General features: G+C 41.9%; 1 protein-coding gene across 9 annotated transcripts in view; it reads right to left on the minus strand.

The window, feature by feature from the left end:
* The window catches only part of NDST2 (N-deacetylase and N-sulfotransferase 2), a 148,891-nt gene that overhangs the window by 44,000 nt on the left and 88,204 nt on the right, over positions 1–16,687 (minus strand). For 8 of the 9 annotated variants that reach the window (XM_075505116.1, XM_075505111.1, XM_075505115.1 and 5 more), the window contains one exon: positions 12,167–12,227. The exons of the other annotated variant lie outside the window; for it this stretch is intronic. The gene's annotated coding sequence lies outside the window, so the exon portion shown is untranslated. The remainder of the gene's footprint in view (positions 1–12,166; positions 12,228–16,687) is intronic. 9 annotated transcript variants of the gene reach the window in all.

Raw genomic sequence — 16,687 nt, forward strand, 5'->3', positions numbered from 1 at the left:
TTCAGGCAAATGGCTGCATCCACTCACGAAATGCCTCTGACATGCTGTAACATTTTACTGAGTGCATAAAATGGTTGTTTCACGATGAAAGACAGCAAGGGGATTAATGACTTTTTGTTATATTTCATCTAAGGTGAACAGACTTGATACATCATTTCCGGATGGTTTAAAACAATGGAGCACATTTTTATTGAAAGATTATTTGTATTTTTTTAGTAGTTTCTTTCAAATCATCGAAGCAGAAAAGCCACATAGGATTAGTTGTCTGACAATTCCAGCAGTGAGGTAAGACCCAAGATTCCTGGAGTTAGCAGCAGGTCAACCTCTGACAGGTTACTTCAGCTCTGTGTTGGTTAAACACTCCTGTCAACATACACCTTTTCATTATCTCTTTGGGACTCTTGAATTGAATGGCCTATAGAAAGGCCAAATCCTAATACAATATGGAAAAAATTTCACTGTGATTTTAGCTAACCTGAAACATACGACATCACTTAAGCAGAGACCACCACCCTTCCTCATCCTTTATGAGCTGAAGCTGGGGAGTGAAGAGGGAGGGCAGAGAAGGGAATTGAAAATTGTGTCTCCTCTTGCATATAGCCACATTGTAGAGGGAAGGTTTTAGACAGCAGGAGCTACATGTCTACACAGTTACTTAGAAAGCAGCCTAACCATCTGACTACATTCGTTACTGTAAGAGGAAAAAACAAAGACCCTTAAGAGAAGAGGCCCTGCGAGAAATTTCTGGTCTGTGCTCCAGGCCAAGCTCTTGCTTCCTACATCTGCAGGGTTTGGCCACATTGCAGAAGCATCCATACTATCAGCATGAACTTGACTGGTTAATTACACAACATTTTTAAAGGCCCAAATTCTGTTGAATGTACCTTGCCCAGGAGAATGGCAGCTGCATCTCAGCTTGAGGATCAAGAAATTTCTTAATGACCAGGAAATCCTCAGTGTTCCAAGTGAATCTTACTTCCCAAGTAAGATTCCCTTACTTCCAACTAATGTGTGTAAGCAGGCTTATTTTGCAGACTTTCCTTCTCAACCTCTTCCCTTCCTTTACTTCCAACTAAAAAATGAAAATCAAACACATTGTTAACCAAAGGGTCTTCTTTTACTAGTTTGTGGTGAAAGGAGAAAGAATATCTATAAAAATTTCCATTTCTAAGCTTTCAAGTTGCTAAATATTAACTTAGCAGACCTAGCTTTGCTCTTGAGATGCAAATGAGAATTTAGATTGCTGTGTGACAAACCACTAGAAAATATGGTTGCATTAGTCCTCAGGGAACATACAAAACATCATCTGATTTTAAAAATGTTCTATCTGTAATGGCTCTAATTTTTACAATGATTTCATCAGTTACCAATATTGCTGATATCTGTTCATCTTGCAGTCAGGTACCCAAGACATAAAGTGACTACGAAGGGTCAAGGGAGTATCTATTTATAATGCAGCGTGAGCAGTAGCCTAGGCGAAGGCGTGCAGCTACAACCAGCTTCCTTGTACTATTCAAGTGCATTCGTGAGCCACCAGCTCCTCACAGGACAAATTTCACCCTCCTCCAGCACATTTCAGAGCCTGAATTTAATCCAGCAGCAAGGTTAGATGCAGAGACATCCTATCAGGGAGGAAAAAGGAGAGCAGAGGGAGGAGGAGGAGAAGGAACTAACAAAGAGCTTAATGAGCAAGGAACGTAGCAGGCATATCAGTGCAAGGTACAAGCCCTGCCAACTCCACTTAGTGCACTGCCTAAAACAGTCACTAAAGAGCAGCTCCTCCATCCTCCTCTCAAAGCATTGTCCTTGCAGATGATGACTGGGTAACAAGCAGTCAAGTAACAAGGCATGAAAGGAAACAATATTTTTCTTGTAACAACCTAGGTAACAATTACATAAGGAATAGCAAAGATAAGCACAAAGATTCAAATTCCTACCTTTAAAAGCGAAATCCTCAAGTGAAGTTACTCTCTCAAAAGGGGTCTGACAGTTAGCAACCCAAGGAAAGACATGGAGCCAAAGGGAAAGCAAGAAAGCCTGAGAGCTGCTCTTCACAAAAAATATATATAACGTGAGCTGGCCTGTCTGGAGAAGGGCAGCTGGGCTGCACAGTTGGTAGATGGCCGAACCATTATTAGTAGCAGTGGCTGCCTTCCCTTCACTCAGTGTTGCCAAAATCTCGCAGATTATTTTGTGAACCTAAGGATGCTGGAATTTTAAGTGCAGACAAATGGAAAAATGTAAGTAAATTCATGCTAAGAAAGAGCACATCACTGCAGAGCACAAGCACCATTAACCACTAGCTGGTATATCATACTGCAGCTACAGGTGGGTGGTGGGCAAAGCACAGTCCCACATAAACAGTCCAAAAGCACAGCCCTCTTCTCCCCAGGAACTATCTTGCCTTGCAGCTCCTCTCTGAAAAGCTTCCATGTCACTCCCTGAAATCCCAGGAACAACGAGAGGAAAGTAAGGGAGATGGTGTGCAGAGGGAGGCAGAGAAGCGTGGTCCAGGACTGAGATTATCACGGCACACGGCAGATTTGAGATGCTCCTTCAGGGTGGGGATACAGCTCCATTCCTTCCTCCTCTTACACACTGTGCATCTAATCACGGCAGGGCGTCGAACTCCATTTGGACGGCAGACAATGGGATCTGGCAGCAGTTCAAAGGCATTTCTAGCGAAGTGACTGAACAAGCTCACTGCCGGCGCAGGCAGACTGGGATGCAGAGCGCCCCGCTTTCCTCCCCTTCGCTCCCCAGGCTGCAGGGGCAGGTGCTGCACCACAGGCAGCCCGTTCTCCTTTTGTTCCAGTGGCGAGAGGATCAAGGAGGAAACCAAAAAGGTACCACCACGAGAACGGCAGCACCTAAACCCACATCAATAAGGTAGAGGGAGGCGGGGAGCGGGGGGGAAGAGGAGGGAGACAGAGAGATAGAGAAGAGAGAAGCAGGCAGGCAGAGGGAGGGCAAGCGGGTGGGCAAGGGGGGGAGAGGGGAGGACGGGAGCCCACAGACAGCAGTGCCTGGCACCCTGACAGCTTGCTGCCAGAGTGCATCTTCTGAAGCTGTCACAGGTTTATGGATGCCTCCAGACTGACAAGCTGACAAGATGAGGGAAACTACACTCAGCAAATGTATTCAGCAGCAGTAAATTGCTTCTCTTGCCCTAAAGTGGCTCGCAGTTTCACTCAGTGAACTGATCTCATTGGGGGGGGGGGGTGGGGAGGGAAAGAAAAAAAAAAGGGGGGGCAAACCAACCCAACAGCACACCAGCTAAGTATACTCAGACATTATTATTGGAATCTGGAGACTGGAATAAATCTGCAGAGGGACACAGAAAAATCACCTTCTTGTGCACCACTAATAAAAAACCAACATGTTAGAAGAACAAATACATAAATCTGAGATTACGTTCTGTCCCTGTCTAAGCATGTTCGGTTGCAGTGGTGGTGGGGGAGCTAAACTCTCTTTATACCCCTAAAAGACTGGCACAAGAGGGGTTCTCTACTTTAAAATGTAATAGAAAACAGTGGGAGTGGGGAGGCAGGCAGGAAAGGCTGCCTGCTTCTGACCACAGCAGCACACTCTGCTTCTCTTTGAAGAGGCAAAGCCCTAGGTGTGCTCCAAGTTGTATCCTTTCCCAGTCAGGGTTTGAGAGAAAAGGGTTTTCCTACAGGGTGACACACTAGCACACATCTCTAGAGGAGTTATTTTAACAGGAGCTGACAGTGCGCAGCAAACACTTCTGTAATAAGACAGTGAAAACTTAATGCGATGGAACGTTAACAGGGTATTAGAGAGCGCTCTGAAAGAGGCCTGAATCTCAGTGATTCAGGTGCTATCTCTGCTACAAAGCGAACAAAGCACCTCCTTAAAATTTTATCCTGACAATAACAAGCTAAAAACTAAAATCAGAAACAAGGGTCAATTATCAGGCTCTTGGGGTTACCTACTATGATTTAACCTGCTTTTGCAGAATGTCTAGCATCTCTGTTAAATTGACCAGGTAGCTACAAGTAAGGTCTGTCTCAAAGATATTTTCTACTGTCTCATTACTCCAACAGGACAGGAACAAGCCCCGGAAGCTAAAGTAGAGAATGTTTTAAATTATGAGTAGATGATTTTCATTTTGAATGAATAATAAAACTAATTCAGAACAGGCATACTATTATGTATTCTTTCTGTCCTATAACGGCACAATGATTTGCTCAGTGTTGTTTAATCCTAGAAGATACATTACAAAAACATAGCAAATTATTTATTCATTTATTTAATATGAAAACTGAAAAAACCACTTAAGTATTTTGGAAAGAAAAGCACACAGACATTAAGATATTTATTGCTAAGTGGTGAATAAAAGACGAGGTGCTGAGGGATAAGGATGACACACATGAAACTAGTGCTGCTGTCCTAATCAATCAACAAAAGTTAAATGGATGTTGAGTACCTTTGAAAAATGTGGTTTCCACATCTAACAGAGGAGACAACTCTCTATTCTGCCTCTTCTTTAAAAAAATCTTCTCACATACATGTCATGCTATAACGCAGCACTACAAGTTTGTAAGCCTCTTTGTGAGCTGCAGATGGATGATGCTGACAAAAATTTTCATTTATACATAACCTAAAATCATTTAAAATTTAGCTTCCAGCTCCTGTCTATGCCAGTAAACAAACCCTTTCCATTCAAGCTGCAGTATGCAAAAAGCAGATGTTGGAAATCTCTCAATACTCCACTAATCACAAAGACGACAGAAAATCCTGACTCCACACAACAAAGGACTGATTTTTAGAATAACCAAGATTTTCATGACCAGTTTTCACCATACACTTAATACATTTTTTCCCAGTCTCCAGTGTTTTATAGAGATTCAGGTTCATTGGACGCTTGCTGGTAGCCTTTTCAAATTTATTCACTGAGAAAATGTTAGAGAGAAGAATTACTGCTGCTCCATATATATGAAGACAATTAACTTTTGCTCACTGCCTAAAGTCAAAACTTCAGTACCTCTCTCAAAGGCTACATTTCCTCTCCTCCATCCTCCCTACCCAAACCTCCCACACTCCCCACCCCCCTTGGTCCTCCAGATCAATGGCAGGCAGAGAAAAATTTAGCTCAATTGCTGTTAAGCGTCACTTAGAGGCAAGTACATCAACTATATCCTTATGGTAGCAGGTAGTTGTAGTGAGATTTCAGTGATATTTTCCTAAACAGTCAGTCCTAACTACCCTGGCATGACACAAGCTGTAGTTCTGCTCAGTATCACTTCATGGTGACCGTCTCCAAAGAGCCCTGGAAATAAAGGGGGAAATGCTGGGTGTTGCTACCAGTTAAGAGACAGCCTCTACCACTGCACAATGTAAGTAGAGCCTCCCCTTCCCAGACAGCTTCCCCTGGCATGAAGATTGGGATAACTATGTAGTGCCTATAACATTCCCTGCGCTGGCTATGATATACAATAAGGCCTTTCTGACACGATTACGCGATCTTTGTATTCATACTCAATGTATTTTAATCATTGTAGTGAGAGCAGAGGCACAGCTGCAGAATTATATACCACCAGAGCAGAGGCTTTCCACCAGGATCAGCAGACTACTTCTGAGGGGTCCAAGGAAAGGTTACCAAGAAAATCAAACCAATCATCAGTAGCTTTAATTCACTGTAGAGGTGTCAACAACTTTTATGAGAAACTTTTTGTAGATCTGTGCATTCAAAACTTCACAGATTTTAAAAGTAACTTTTGTTAGGGTAATACCCAGGAAAATGAAAGAAAACTCAAAATGTATAGCATGATTCAGATAAAAGTCTCTCTTCTGTCACTGGCTGAAATGACGTGCCCACTGCAGCATTTCTGGACCAGCCTGTATCTTTCCTCTACTTCTAATACTCATAATCTGGAAAACTCATCTTAAAACCAGAACCAACTATTTGGAGAAAGAGAGGGGCATTTAGAGTCTCTATACCTAAAGTAAGAATGGTGGTTGTTACAAAAATAGTAACAATATTTGCAGCATTTCCTCCTTATAGGGTCATACTGTGTACTGACATAATTTCCAGGATGTTGGTTAGACCCAAACCTCTTGCTGTGCTTTGTATCAGGAGCTTAAAAGGGTATATGGTATCAAGGTAAATATGTTTGAAATAAGTAGACTTAGTTTGTAAATAACCCAATCTTAAAAAGTTAAATAAAAAAAGGAGTAAAATCCCACTGTCCTAGCAAATATGCTAACAGACCTATATTGAAATCCTGGCTTCACACCCCAAAAGACACTCAATATTCCTCTCTGATGTCTCTCATTTATTGGGCTATACTACAAGGTGCTTATTTGGACCTTTACGATGACTTTAAATGGCTAGGCAAAACACATTTTTCATGCCCTGCCATGTCAGAAGGATATACGCTTTTCTGTTACACGTTTTTCAAAATACCTCAGGTTCAGGATGCTATTTACACTGATTGCACTTGAGAAACGGACGGGGCCTGGAACCTAAATGGTTCTGGAACCACCGAGACACAGCAAAATATCTGTTTGTTTAGTTTACATTCTTTGAAAAATTTTTTTGATCAAGCCTTATTTGTAAGCCACCACGGCACAATAGCGTTGATAGGGCTATCCCTGAACAATTCTTAACCTCCAGACAGAAACACCTAACACATCTAGTGCGGTTTACAGTAAGGTGCCAAACAAGAACTTCTCACCCAATTCTTCAGTCTCACACACACACCAGTCTCCTCTGTGCACAGATCCTGTCTCCCCAGGGCTCTGCCCACCATTTCACTGATTCACTTTACCACATTTTACAGGTAGAGACAACACACAGGATATGCTGTAGCTAGTCCCATAAATCTTGAAGCTCTTGCTGGAGCCAGTGAAGACCAAACATGTTTGTCTGTAAATTTCACTGGAAAAGTACTAGCAATGATAGATCACTATTGAGGTACTTTAATACTGCACTAAGTACCTGAAAAAAAACTAGATTTCTTTTGTGTTCCTCCATCCTTCCTCACCCAAATATTGAGAAAGAATCTAGATTACCTTAGCTCTTCTCAAAAAGATACTTGGACACAAGCAGATTTTCTGGGGATCACTGAGGGAGGAGGGAAAACTTCTCATTCTCTTTAGCAGCCACAGAAGGGATACGAGAAGATTTAAGGATGCATGTAACACAGCCAATATCTGTTAACAGAAGAACAGCTTCCTGTTCTGAATTTCCCCTTTAACTGAGGTTAACAGAGATCCACTCCATAGCACAAGGAAGACTACAATTAAACCCAACAATAGCTTATTGGCATAACAAGCCATGTGAACATTGCCAGAATTGAGGCAGGGATGGGGGCTGAGAAAGGAGATGGACCCTGCAGACTTGTGTAGGTACAATCTGTTCAACTCCAGTAAACTCATTTTATTTGCACAGATCTTGGCTTGAATGTTTATGTTGTCATTGGTGAAATCTACCCTACCTGAAATTCAATCTAAGACAGCTATGTCATATTATCCTTTTTTTTGCCCTGCCACTGAAATAGAAAACAAAAGTGGTTCTTGAGAAGGTCTAGATGTAGTTGACTTCGGGATTAAGGGGAAAAAAAAAAACCCAAACAAAAACAGTAAAAGGTTTGTATTCCTAAAAACATGCCTCTGCCTCTTACATCAGGAGACAAGTGAGCCATCATCCACCCTGTTTGGAATGAAGTGCTTATCTGAGGGATGACAAGAATTTCTGGGGTCAGAATCAGCATGTGAGGGAAAACCCTTTTCTTCCTCTTCAAACAAGGGGCTCTGTTGTAGGTACCAGCTATATCATTAAAACTTGTGAGAGATGACAGCATACAGAGCAAGCAACCTTACATCTGTTCCACTAAGGATCTGGAGGTGTCAGGACCCTGAGGGCACCATCAGCCCTTAGCAGCACAGACCAGTCTCATGTGGGACCCTCCACGCACCCCCTTCTGCCTATGGCCCAGCATCTCCAGTTAAGCTCGGGCCTGGGCCTTTGCTCTTTCCCTGAACTTTGCTGTAGGTGTACCTGCCTGCAGCTGTGCCTCTGGCCCTGTCTCCTGGATTGACTTAGGCTGTAGCTAGCTTGTCTCCTGGAAAGACCCCTTGTATCTATGCTGCAGCTCATACCCAGTCCTGTCTTTGGCCCTGTCTGCTGGGGGGACTTTGGACCCATGCTGTAGCTTTGTCTCCAGCCCTGTCTTTTAAACTCCTGGATGGAGCCTTGTCACTCCATCTTGCCTGGGACTGCCAACAGACGGTTACCAGCAGCCGGCTCTGCCTGCCATGCTCAGACCCTGTGGGGCTGCACCCCATCGGTGAGGGCACTGCCTGCACTGGGGTCACCCCTGCCTCCTGGCTCGTCTCAGCTCCCAGCTCTTGCTGTGCCCTGACAAGAGGCTGGTGCATAGCGGTTGCAGGAAAGGATTTAAAAATCAATGGAAACAATATTCATCTCTTGTAACTGGTGACTGGACAGGTCCTTTCTGGGAAGTCCTCCAAGTTGTCCATAATCACAACCTAAGTTGATTTCCAAGCCTTTAAGCAATGGCCTTAGGACAGATCTTGGCAGTTTGGCGAGGGCCTTAGCCCAGTAATGGATCAACAGCTTTAATGCCAGATACAGAAAATATCATCTGAGAGACTAATAGAGTTTTGTAATATATAAGCATATGAATCATTTTGTGGAAGAAGGTGAAAGAAAGGAAGAACATGTGTTTGCATTTATAGGAGAAAACTTAATGGTAATGTGTTACTTTTCCTCTTCCACGTTAAAGTAGGAAAAAAGCTCTTGATGCATTGAACACAGCATTCCCCAACCATAGGATTATATTAATTTAAAATGCATGGCGAGAAGGATGAAAAGGGCCAGAGTTAAGCCATTCAACTGACAAATAGATGATACATTCAGAAGAGAGGAACATGCCCCTGCCAGAGCACCCTAAGTTGTGCCCTTCTGCTTTGTAATTAATTTTTGTCTCTGTTGAGCTCTGCTCACATTTCTTATCTCACAGAAGATCTCTAAAGCCCACCTGGGGATAAAGTAAGCTTATATGGAGGAAAGAATAAGGAGGTTAGTAGGTGTTGCTATGCAGGTAGCTAGACTTAGATAATTTTTACACTTAGTAGTGCCTGCAATTTGAGACAGTTATTTCATTTTTGTATTCATCTTTAATACTCAACAGGCTCATCTGCAGCAACAGCCAAATCTTAAAAATGATGTAAATAGTAACTGGCAAAAATCCACAACTAACTTGCCAGTTCTCTTGAACTTCAGTCCAAGAAACTAATTAAAATGTTTAAGACCAAATCCTGTCCAAGCACTAGAATTCATCTCTGTTGCATAAATGTGGCATGATGTCATGAAGACACACCATCTAAGTAAACCAGCATACTTCTGGAGATGTTTCAATGACAGGACCTCACTGATATGATTAGATCATTCCACAAGTTTCAGAGGAACTGGTGACTATAACCTGCCCCAGACAAGGAGATGAACTGGTGACTGCAAACAAATACCTGGTAGACAAGTTCTTATTAGAACCAATTGACAGAACAAAATAGTCACAGTTCGTAACCAGAAAAAGACAAAATATAATGGAAGAGAAAAGGAGTTATTTGTCCGTCTACTTCTGCTATGACTGAATAGAGTTGAGATATCTCACAGGAAAACAAAGGCTTTTAGGAAAATAAAGGTTTCTTGAAAAGTAAGCTGCAGGCATTTTTTGTGGCTTGCTCTCTTATTTTTTCTGTACTTTAACTGTGGGATATTATTGGCACAGGCATCTCATTGCAGGAAACATTAAACATTATTAACCAATAAGTAAGTACTGCTAAGGACGAACTAATCATGGGTTAGCACAAGAAAAGCCCAAAGTCCACTTTTAAATTAGTAACAACAACTTACAGTTTCCAGTAACTCTACTTTCATGTACAGTGAAATGGGTTCTGCATGGCCTGCCTGGCTATATATTCTATTGCATGGCCCCCTTTCCACCTGCCATAATTTCTGCATTTTTGCTGTCTTTCTCCATTTCCTAGCCTTTGTGTCAATGAAATCAAAGGTGCAGTGGCAATTTACTGTGGCTGTACCTGAAATCAAACATTCTTCTCCCTTTGCTGTTCTAGCCATGATGTCACATATACATTGACATTAGTAGAATATATGAATCGTTCCATTAATATTTTCACTCTCTCACTTATTATAAATATTTATTAATTTCTTATGTGAATATTACACCAAGTATCTCTGGAATTACACAACTATTCAAGCTCGACAGAACGCTAATGTGGTCATTACACTCATTCTACTCCATCACAAATTTTTGTTTAATTTATTCTGTTTCTACTCTTGAGTTTGCAAAAGTAGCCCTCACTTCTATTACCACTCTACTCCTCACAACAATGCATTGCAAGTAGAAAAACCTTTATCACGTGTTTCAAGTTATTTTTGCTCCTTTACTAGTCTCTGCAAATCGCACCTGCAAAATTGACAACAAAAAGTTTACAGGAGACAAGATTTACTATTTGAATCACACTGGAAGAATGAGCTATGAAGACAGGGGCACACCAACTACATACATCCTACCTCTTTTCCAACCCTCCAAAATCTTTTTATCCGACCAATGCCCGAGGACCCTTGTCTATGTGTCTCCAGAAAACTCAGGGTTAGGGTTGAGAGAAAGAGAAAGCATAGAGCTGCACTGGGAGTGGGGCCGGGAAGGGGCTGCCAAAAGAGAGTGTGAGCTGCATGGAGACCAGCCTTGGAAGAAATGTTTCATTTGGGCAACAGTATTGAACTTGTCTATGGCTTCCCAAGAAAATTAGAGTTAAAATTCAGCTTCCGGCTGACAGACAGACGAAGTTTAGAGCTGTAGCATGTGTAAGGCTCAAAGAGCCTTAAGTCCTGGTCTTAGCACGTCCACCTTTCCTCACCACCTGAGTTTCTGTACACTGGAACTCAGCATTAAGTACTAGCTCCTGCAATTTCCTTTTTATAAACCCAGTCTACTTGCATAAGGAATGCGCCGTTCCATCCTCCCTTTTTTGCCCTCTGATTTTCTGCACAGCTGAAGCCATAACAATCTGTTCGTATAAAGCAATTTGAGATATCTGTATAAATAAGAACACTCTTCAGGCATGAAAAAGTATTTCAACCAGACTTGTCCAGCACAGACACAAAACCAAATCATCTCTGTTCTTTCCAAGCAAAGGATCTAGGAACCTTTCAATAGAGGCAAGACCTGACCACATCATCCCTCTTCTACTGCACTGACTGTAGGAACTTCCACTCTTAAGACAGGATTGGCCTTTTTGCAAGTATTGCAGCACCTGAGATCCATAAATGTCACAGGAGCCTGAATCTCTGCAAGTTTTGCATCAGGCACCTCGACAGGACTGGTGCTTTTTTGCTACATTAGAGTGCAGTATTCAAACATACGTCCTAAATAAACTCCACAAGAATTACCTTCCCTCACTATTCATCCAGACAGAACCAAGGGGAAAAAAACAGGACTCCTTTGCTTCAGCACAGAATTTAGACCAACCCAATATTTCTATTTTTAATTACATTTATGATATTTCCTGTGGGTGTAAGCCATGAATGCAGTTCCAGTATGCTGGGAGCAATGTAAATATAGTCATTCCCAAAGGCATCTTACAGCTGTTATGCATGGGTCAGAGATTCTGTGAAATGCAAAATCTGAAACTTTAAAAGCTTTTTAGCCCACATCCTTCCCATTCCTTTTCAAAGGCAGAGTTAATGGATACTGAACAACATTGCCCCAGATTTTGCCCACAAGGTATGGAAGTAGTAAGTCCATTTAAACAAAGTAATACTTAGCAATAAGCAACCACCCAGGCCTATCTCACTCAGGAACTGCATCAGAAGTTCCTTTCTGATCCAAATTAACTCATCTGCCACTTCATGCTGACAACTGTGCAACTGAAGACAAGACACATGGAATTGTTTCCTCTGCAAATCATTCTAAGGGGGAGAAGGAGGAGTGCAACTTCACACTGCAGCATACAAGTCTAGCCTCCTCCTCCTCCTCCTACCTGATTCCTTGCCTCTTATTTTGACATGAGACCACTCAAAAGGACTTAAGCTCTTCCCCTTACCAAATCTGGAGATGTCAGCCCATAAAAATGCAAAAGATCCTGCACTTACCTCTGATCACAGTCTGGTGAAGGAAAAATACTCATCAGCTGCTTCTCCCAGGAGCAATGCTCTGTTTTAAATAAAAAAGAAACAAGACTTCAAACAGTGCTTCTCTCTCTCTTCCCTAATGTTAGCCTCCATCAGTGTTCGTAAACATTTACTTAGCAGGAGCACCTTCGCTCTCCAGAACCAAGGTAATGATTACATTACACTAACCATGGCATGAGGACAGAACAAGGCCATGACAACAGCCTTGTTGGCACTGACTAGACGATGATGTAGGGTTGCACTGCAGCAGGCTCAACTGTGCAAGAGTGAGAAAGAGTGGGGCGAGATGAGAAATGACAAGTGCAGTGGAAAAAAAACCCCAACCAACAAACCAGGAACCTGGATTTAGAGGTAAACCACAAAGAAAAAAGAAAGTTCACAGAACAAGCAAATGCGGTATGAGCTGAGAGAACTGGACAGCCAGCATAGTCCTAATGGGATTTCTCACATCTGTTCATTAATATGGTTGCCTTTGAAACAGCCAGCAAAGCAAACTGTAAGATGCTACCTTCTTTAGTCTTGGCCACAGCTAAATCAGTTCTGTAAAACTTCAGTGGTGTGACGAAGTCTGTGTAGTCTAATGCCAAAGCCTTTAAAAGAGTGAGGACCATCAGGTATACTGTGAAACAAAAACAAACCACCAAAGGACGGAGTTACACCCTTCCTCCACCCCTCTACCTGGCTAGTGATCACACAGATGAAAGTACTTTGTGAAGCCAACTAGAGCTCAGGAAACTTCCGTGTGTGTACACACACAGAGAGCAGCTTGCCAGTGAGAGTGTCTCAGCAGAGTCACCGAAATCCCGAAGGAGGGCACGGATTACAACAGGGTTGGGGGCTAAAAGACTAATTTTACTATACCTGTCAGACACCCTCTAAGCCCTGCTCTTCCACATCAGCTGCGTCTCAGATACACAAGTCCTCTCCCGTAGGTTTCCAGCTTATGCAGACCTTGATTCAGCAAAAACTCTGACCTTTGAGTTTCCAATAATCTTTAATACTTCTACAGCCAATTAGTAAACAAGAAAGAACTACACTTGTGCTGCCTGTAAATATAACCAAGTGAGCCCAGCTCCCTGCCTTCCTTGCAAATTTACAAGAGCAAAATTTTCTCTTTTCCTTTTTCCTAGTTAGATAAAGATTAATTTAGCAAAAAAGCACCTACCCTTCTCCTCAGCCTTCCTCAGTACACAACTTTCCTTTTTTATTTTGATTCATAATTCTTATGTTTCTTCACTAAACAGTTTGAGAAGGCAGAATGAGAAGCTCTGCACGCCTGTCCTCCACAGATCCCAACACACCAGGGTAAACATCAAAACAGCTAGATGCAACAGCAAAACAACTAAACTACAAAAGGGGCGAATGTTTGATGTCACTGTAAAAGGAACAGACAACTAAAGAAACATTTTTCACAGAACTGTGACACTCCAGTGAAACTCACTGAGAAAACCAATCAAATTAGCAAGTTAATTATTAGCAGAATTTATAAGATGGCAGTGGATAAGACTCTCACGTGTCCACTACCTCCATGGTAGTTGTTAAGATCCACACAAGCAGATACACCAACATCCAACTAATGGCATTTAATATAAGTTTCCCATAGGGGTTGTCTGTCCCCTGACGTTTAACTGCAAAATATCTTGCACTTTCTGATGCAAACTGTTACCAAAGTGGCGACTTGGACCAAGATGGAGTATCACCCTGGTCTAGTTGGTTTAACTTTCCAGAATACAGCAGATGTTAAAAAAAAACCCAAAAGGATCAACAGATCACAAATGCAGGGGAGACACTCAAAGGGGAACATGAGTTACAAATAATTTTCAGCTTTTAAAAATGCAACTTGCTCAGAAACAGTTGTATCAATGAAGTAATGAGACCCCTGCTCTTTGCAGTCCCACAGTTTTCCACTAAGGCATGTCACAACCAATAGAAGTAGAAACACAACAGGGCAGGGTAAGAGGGGAGGCAGAATTTAACACCAGTTGAATGGGGTAACAAGGAATTTAAACTGAACACAACAATTGGTAAGTAGCCAGTGATGAAACACAAAGAACACAGTGATACTATCAAGCAGATAGATTTTTCCATCAGTAGAATGTGACTGGAATTGGCCAAATCTGCTTTCACTGCAAGATTTACTTTAAAGAACCTTAAACTATAGGAGTGGTTTGATGCAACAGTAAAGGGATGACACTGCTGTCATTTCCACAGAAAGCCAAGTGAGGTGGCAAAAACCTTGCCTAACAATTTCCCATTTCCCTCCTCCATACATACTCATCTCCTATGTTGTCCTTGAGAAGCAAACAGATTTGTATGTTTGGAAAGCCCTCAGCACAAAGTGCACATTACCACCATTATCAACAGCTGCTAAACACCACCTCCCAAATGCTTAACAGAGAAGGCAACGCCACATTTAGTCTCTAGGCATCAAAGCATTTACTAATGGAAACGAACCTCTGCCTAGTGCACAATTAGCGATTTTGGAAAGTTGACATTAACTCTAGGAGCATCATATCTTTTCACGTGTTTGTATTCAGTTTCAAATTTACCAGCCATAACAGTAGAGTGGGAAAGCTCAAGAGCTTGCATTCCGGCCATGCAGGCTCCTGTGGGAGCTCCCGTTAGGCAGGGTGTGTGCTGTATGGAGACTCAATAAGCAACAACATTTGTATTCCTGACAGTTTTATTTCTTTAAACACCAGCCACACTGGAAGTTTCACTTTACTTTTTACTCTGGAAAAAAGGCCAAACCTGAGTGTAACAGATGCTGTCTGGAACACGCAGGACACACATGAGAGCATGTGTGTGGTCCCCTTCACCATTACGAGATAGAACAGCTTTCAGGAAAATGAGAAGGGTGCTTAGTTTTTCTAAGCATAAAAACCTTAATATTTACACTAATCAAATACAACAGGGTCCACTTAGTCAGAAGAACAGTATTCACACAGGAGCCCAACCAAGTAGAACTATTTTCCCATGAAGATCTTATCCTCAGTCTGGGCAAACAATTCAAGTCATGCTAGATAGACAACAGTTCTACTCTGTATGTCTCTGTAGTAATTACACCAAAGAAACATGGCAGTCCTTAGCTTAAAAATAATAATTTTAAAAGCCCAAATCAGAAGCACAGTGAAAATATATAATGATAAAGCATACACTAGGAAAACAAAGAAGGTAGGTTGATACAGTCAAAATATGAAAAAATTTACAGGGACATGAACAGAGAGTAGAAAGCCCTGCTTAGTAAATGGTGGAGATTTTTAGTTAATTTCTGTAAAAGAATAAAATAGAGAATAAAAACCACAGGTGCCCAAGGTTTGCATTTCTTCCTGGATAACAAATAGTTTATAACATCGCTGAAAGAGTTGTGTAACTCTACAGTTCAAAGCTGCACAAGGACAACATAGAGCAAAGACAGGGGTGACTTTTAGTGGGTCCGGGGAGGAAGGATGGATGGACTGCAGCAATCAAACAAGAAAAACATGGAAAATGTACATAGAGAAGGTTGAGAGAAAAGGCACAGAGCTACATGGGAAAGAGTGAAACCAAGGAACAATTATCAGAAAAAGTCACTGTCAGAAACTGCAAATGCTCAAGGAAGAAGCACCATGGAGAAAACAAATCCCTGTCAGGATCTCCAAGGAAGTGAAAGAAATGGAAACTAGGCAGCAAGGATATACTTGAAATAGTCAATCAAGGACATTTGCCATCAAAACAGATTACCTTAACACATATAGCTCCTTTATGACTCATTCATGTGCATCCAGCAGAACTGGTTTGAGAAGGGAAATGGTTTCTGAGACCCAGTGAAGCTCTTAAGTAAATTCCTATTTCTGATAAGAGAAAGCAGTCTCATTTTCAAAGTTCTAGAAGTGATCTCTTAAATTCCTCCCCTCCCTTTTGTATGATGGATTGCCTTCAATGTAATTCACCAGAGGCGCTTTCACAACAGAAGAAAAAGGCAGAGCTGCCTGAGGAAGGAGAAGCATCAGTTCGGTAATGTAAAGCAAATAGCTTAGCACGGTTCATCATTCAGCCAATGCCCTACTTCAGATCTTGCATGTCCTTGTGTGGCATCACCTTGTCTGCACACAACAAAGGAAGAGATTCTTCCTTGTAAGCCTATTCATGGCATGGAGGGCACATGGCCCAGACCCCATCTGCCATCAACATGACTTGGTGCTTGCTTGCAACCATGCTGCTCTGAAACACCCATGACCCTGACTGCTTCAGCAGTCCAATCTTCAGAAACGCCAATGCAAGCAGTGAAGTGTTAAAATCTCAATACTATCTGTCTTTGCCTCTGTCCTTTTCTCTCCTGCTATCAGCTAGCTGTATGTCTCCCAACAAGCAAAAAAGCAAACCAATTGCAATCAAGGCCAATGGGGAAAAAGATATCAGTAACAACCTTCTTCCCAATGCTGCAGCCTAGCAGCTAAAATCATGCCAACTCTGTGAGAAGAGAAGAAATTTGTATAAAAA

This window comes from Mycteria americana, chromosome 6 (genome assembly GCF_035582795.1).
Source record: "Mycteria americana isolate JAX WOST 10 ecotype Jacksonville Zoo and Gardens chromosome 6, USCA_MyAme_1.0, whole genome shotgun sequence".
NCBI classification, from domain to species: Eukaryota; Metazoa; Chordata; class Aves; order Ciconiiformes; family Ciconiidae; genus Mycteria; species Mycteria americana.